This window comes from Micropterus dolomieu, linkage group LG19 (genome assembly GCF_021292245.1).
Source record: "Micropterus dolomieu isolate WLL.071019.BEF.003 ecotype Adirondacks linkage group LG19, ASM2129224v1, whole genome shotgun sequence".
Taxonomy (NCBI): Eukaryota; Metazoa; Chordata; class Actinopteri; order Centrarchiformes; family Centrarchidae; genus Micropterus; species Micropterus dolomieu.
Window position 1 is genome coordinate 35,204,132 of NC_060168.1, and position 5,668 is coordinate 35,209,799.

At 48.5% G+C, this 5,668-nt stretch overlaps 1 long non-coding RNA gene across 1 annotated transcript; it reads right to left on the bottom strand.

Moving 5' to 3' along the window:
• Positions 1–768: 768 nt before the first annotated feature.
• Positions 769–5,321, bottom strand: LOC123958121. Its single transcript, XR_006822000.1, has 2 exons — positions 2,576–5,321; positions 769–2,448 (listed from the first exon to the last, which is right to left on the bottom strand). It is a non-coding gene; the product is annotated as an uncharacterized LOC123958121 (long non-coding RNA).
• Positions 5,322–5,668: the final 347 nt, after the last annotated feature.

Genomic DNA, 5,668 nt, shown 5'->3' on the forward strand with positions numbered 1-5,668 from the left:
GGAATGGTAAACGTGCAGGGATGAAATGAGAAAGGCTTCAGGTGCCAGTCAATAAGGTTGGCATGGGCCTCCCCAAATTAGCCCTGTATCACTGAGCCTTCTGCCTGAGACATATCGCTCAGTGGACATGAGAGGGCCCCTCCCTGGTGGCCCCTGGTTTGAGATTGAACGGAGATTGTTCTCCCCACTTACCCCTAGAAATGCTCTGTCTAGCAATATACCCTCTGAATTAAAATCTCACCCCATCATACCCAAATCTCTGTGATGTGTGGAAGAAGTTTGCTAAAGCTTTTAATATCGATGTACATCTGAATTCTGAATCTTGTATGTGGAATAACCCAAAGTTACATATTAATAAACATCCCCTCTATGGAAAGATGGTAGAAAAAGGAATTCTTACACTAGCAAACATATATGATAGAGACAATATAAAGTCATTTGAAAGGTTGGCTGATTAATACAATCTACCCAGAAATAACCTCTGGAAGTATTTACAAATGTGCCACCTGCTAGTTACTGCCCCGGGGGGGGGGAACAGAACCTCAGCAGTCAAACTTTTATTGGACCTCCACCCAGCATTTCAGGCTGAAGCTGAGGGGTAACGCAGACTGCTGGAAGTGCTGCAGCCCGGAGGAGACTCTATTTCACCTGCTCTGTGAATGTCCCACCATTCACAATTATTGGCTAAAGATTCACGATCGCATTGAAAACATTACCCGGACTAGCTTCTGCCCGAGGCTTTTAAATGATCCACAAATGACATGGAACTACGGAGCAGCGGACTTTATTCAGATGACTGGAAAACAAACAATAGGAAACTGGAGAACCCAGGTGAGCCCCCTTTCCAGGAGTGGAGCACAGAGTTGGCAAAAGTGGCATCATACGAAAAAATCTCTTTCAACATCAATGGCAGAAAAATATGTGGGGAAATGGGGAAAACACGTGCAATATTTTGCAACCAGATGAGAACGTGCTGCTTATTGTAAAACTGTACATTAGATCCATGCGTTTGTTTTTTCTTTGTTTATTTTTTTCCTGATTTCTATTACCTCTTCTGCTCTAAACATTTTAGATTTGTATTTTTATTTCTTCTTTTTGTCCAAAAATCTATCATCACTATGTAATATATGTTGAGATGTCAGCTGTAATGGTGATGTAACAGTGGTGTTCAAAACTCAATAAAATACTAAGAAAACAATCGTTTGGCCAGAATTGTGAGCATAAAATTGAACAAACTTAGGCTGTTTTTTTATGTTTTCTCCTCGCAATTTCAAAACGGGGACAATTTCTGAATTTAAATCCACCACCAGATAAACGTATTGCACAGATTTTCAGGAAAGTAAACAGAGCGCAGGATCCAGTTTGTCCTTTGTGGTGAATGCAGATGTGGAATAAAGCAGCTGTTAGCAGAAACCTGAGCAGCTCCAGGAGACGTCCTGCACACGTCTCACTGCTGCAGCCGGCCGTCTCTGTTCCTGTCTTCTTCTTCTTGTCCCGCTGGATTTAAAATGCATTGCCTGCATCTCTGCACATCTTAAGTTGTCTGACCCGTGTGGTCTGATCCAACAGACGAGCTGCTGGAGGTCAAACAGTTGACGCTGGTTCTGACAGAAACGGGTCAGAACACAGAGCGTCTGGGGCCTCGGGGGGCCCACGCTGACCCCTGTCCACTGATGAAAGCGCCTGCAATGAGCTCGTGAGCATCAGAACTGGACCACAGAGCAATGCAAGAAGATGGCCTGATCTGACGTACCACGCTTTCTTCACCTGGAGGGCCGGGTGCGTGCGCGTCGCTTATCTGGGGGGGAACACACGGCACCGCGATGCATTATGGGAAGAAGTCAGTGTGATGCTCTGGACCTTGGAAACCTTGGGTGCTGCCGGTCACGTGGATGTTACTTTGACAGGTAGCATTGGTCTACAGCGAACCAAGGTTCGAGTCCCGAGGCCGCTGTCATGGAAACGGTGTTGGCCTCCTGACCTCAATCTAATCCGGCGTCTGTGGGACGTGCTGGACCGACAAGGCCGAACCACAGAGGACCCACCTCTCAACTTCTCCCCTCCTGCGCAGCCTGAAGCGGCCGTCTGACATTTCCTCGTTCATCCGGTCGATATCAAAGCACGTACATGAACGCGTTCACCTGCAGAAGTTTACGTTTGTTACCCAAACATGATCTTCATCATTGATCTCCGGACATCGTGGATTTCTCCTCAGCACAGAATAAAATCTACAGGCTACACGGCGCCAGCAGAAACATTTACGTTTCCTCCCAGCATGCAGCTGGGTGGGTTCTGTCCTTCAGGATCCTTTGGGCTCGGCAGGCTCCTCACCGACATCACTCTGGAGACGATCTTCTGTTTGACTCCGCCGCTGCAGAGCGCTCCGGTCCTGACCCGTGCATCATGTTCGTGATTGCTTTCTGTTTTCAATACATTTCAATAAATGGCCTAAAAAATGAGCAAGATTTTATTATTTAAAATAGACGTCTAAAAGTTCACAGTCAGTTTGGACACAGACAAACTTTCCAGTAGCTGCCTAATGGTCGGACTGCGGTCTGAGTAAACTGCGTCTTACCTGTTGGATTTGGCGTTTTGTGCCGTCAGCTTCCAGCTGTGGCTATAAATAAATTAAAATATCAAATGTAATAAAGACTTTCATTGAGGGAAGTCAGGTCTGCTGTGCTGAATCAGCGGACTAATTAATATTGTTAAAGTTCCTCCACTTTTTTTTAAATGACACTCATTTTTAAGCTCCATTAAAATGGAGGCTCTGCCTTTATCTACCCGTTGCCATGGTGAATCGTAGTATCGGCGCTCCATTGATGAGGCTTTCCATCCGCACGCTTCCAGCAGGATCGACACACTCACAATGTTGTGCAGGTGGTCATAACGTCACGGCTGATCGGTGTATTAACGCGTGAACTTAAACGCTCAGATGCTTCCCGTTTCTCTTCTGTTCATGTTCACAACATACAAACATTTACGACAGACGACTCGAGTCTCCAGAGTTTTTAGATAAAAAGTGATTTAATCTGTTTTCCCCCCCGCTGTGACACAATCAGTGTAAAGGCTCAGAACCACACGTTAATCAAAATATACATGATTGATCAGATATAAAACCACCAATCAGCTCTCAGACACGTAACTGTGGTATAAAACACGTATGTACACTGCAACCCCCCCCCCGCTACTGAAGACTGGTCCCACTCCTGCCTCACCCGTCTCACCTGACGCTGAAGGTCTGTGATGCATTCAAGTCACCTGGGGAAACCCCGTCCTCCCCGCAGTGATGGACGACGCCTTGTCGCCTTCGTCTTTGACGACCGACGCAAACTTCTGAAAGGATAATTAATAAAAGCGCCTCTTACGAGGAACTCGTTCACGTCACCTGGCGACGACGACACCTGGGAGGAGTCAACCTGCTCACGCCACGTGATGAGGAGCGCTCGTTTCTGTTCACGTTAGACGAACCGTACAGGGAGTGACCTCGTATGTAAACCACGCGCACAGAGCTACAGCTTGACGAGTGTGAACGCAGCGTTACGGGTTCAACTTGTGCGATAGGAGTCCTGGTCTGGGGGACGGTCTTGTGTCCGAGCCGTCCAGCTGGCGGCCGACTTGGGGGAGGGGTTACTGACACGCGGGAGACGGCCAGAGTTTTGGTCCTTCTTCACACAACATTTGCTTCTTTCTAGAAGCCAGATCACAGTTTGGAAAAACGTTTTAAAGGAAAAGTTCGAGTCTGGCGACACGTTGAATCAGAACGAGACACAATCACGTACTCGAGACCTTTTTACATCTCACGATAATCACAAGTGGTTCGATCTGCTCAGTCTTTCATTTAATCGCAGCTGCGGCCAATCGGAGTTTTCCCCACGTCTCTGACGATGTTTAACTTTCAGACGGCGAGGAGGATTAAAGATCTGCCCGACGTGCGACGGACGCCTCCGAGTCTCTGGACTGATGCGGGACTTCTGGTCTGTTTGGTCAGGAAGTGAAGGAGGACGAGCCGGACCTGAACCTCCCAGGCGTCTCTGAATGCACCGAACCTTCAGCAGCTCGTTCAGACGGTGAAGGAGCTTCAGGTGGACGTCTGAGCGGCTGGAATGTCGACATAATAATATTAAGACACAGATAAACCGAACCAGCGCCGCGTGGTTTCGGTACATTTCATCTCCGAATAAAGAGGAATTAATACCTGATGTACGACTCGGCGCTGCGGCGAAGGCACTCCACATTACATCCGACGTCGCACCGGTGGGCTGGATCCAGTGAAAACACTCCCACAGGAAAACACCAACAAAGCCTGAACCAGGTCTTTTGTCTTTTAAGTCCTTAAAACCACAAACCTGAGGCAGGCGGATTTGTTTGCATCTAGAAGGCCGTTTTTGGTTTCAGCTGTAGTGGATCACAAACTTATAAATAAAACCGTTGAGAGCGGCGACGGACGAGACACGTGATTCACAAGAAGACGCGAGTAACAGAGCGGTTCGTCGAAGGCGGCGGAGCAGCGAGAGGAACCGCCAACACACCAAAAAACCCAACAAATAAAAAGGAATGATTAAAATATTGCTACGATAATCTGATTTGAATAAAACGCGATTGTATACATGGAAATAAAGAAATCAAAAAGGAACAGAAGAGAGAATCTACGAGTGAAGACCCAGCAGAGCGCTGAAACCGTTCACACGTCTGACGCTAACCAGCAGTACAAAACACGGATATATCTGCAATACAGCTCAGCAACTGTAAACCTGCTCTTTGCCAATTTACAGAGGCATGATGGGAGATTTGTGTTACACGACTCCAGGAATAAGGCACGGGGATCATCTGAAGGCCAAACATCCGACCGCTCGGGAGCTAATCCGTGACTTCCCAAACGCTGTCGTGTTTTAAAGACGTTACTTCAAAAAGGGGGAAACTTCAGAGACGAGGATCAGGAGCACAGAGAAACGAGTCTGAAGCGTCAGTCAGTTCTTGATTCATTCTTAAAATCCTGACACTCAGAACTCGGTTTCTTTAAATGACCCTGATGCTCCTCGAAGGCAGAGAATAAAACATGTTTTAAAAAATAATTTAACATCACACCAGACTTCACGGCGGTTTCTGCAGACTGGAATGATGGGAGTGTAGTGGACACCAAGTCCGCTCTCAGGCGAGCGAGGAGGATTCAGACGGTGAAGTCTGAGGCTCAGATGGAGGACTTGGAGAAGGAGACCCGTAGGTGGTGGTTCTCGCCCAGGTCGTGGTTGTGGAACTCTATGAGGGACTCGATGGCCTCCTCCACTGAGCCCATCTGGATCAGAGCCATCTTGTGGTCCTTCCTGCGGGAGAAACCAACCAGAGGCCGTCAGAGTCTGATGCATGGAGGGGTAACGCTGGCTGCATCAATCATGACCGCCGCTACTAAACTTTCCCACAATCATTAAACTACGCGCTCCAAATGTTTTCACTGGCACACTGTGGCAGCGCTCGGCTCGCTCCCTCTCCTCGCTCCCTCTCCCCGCTCCCTCTCCCCGCTCCCTCTCCCCGCTCCCTCTCCTCGCTCCCTCTCCTCGCTCCCTCTCCTCGCTCCCTCTCCTCGCTCCCTCTCCCTCTCCTCGCTCCCTCTCCTCGCTCCCCGCTCCCTCTCCTCGCTCCCTCTCCTCGCTCCCCGCTCCCTCTCCTC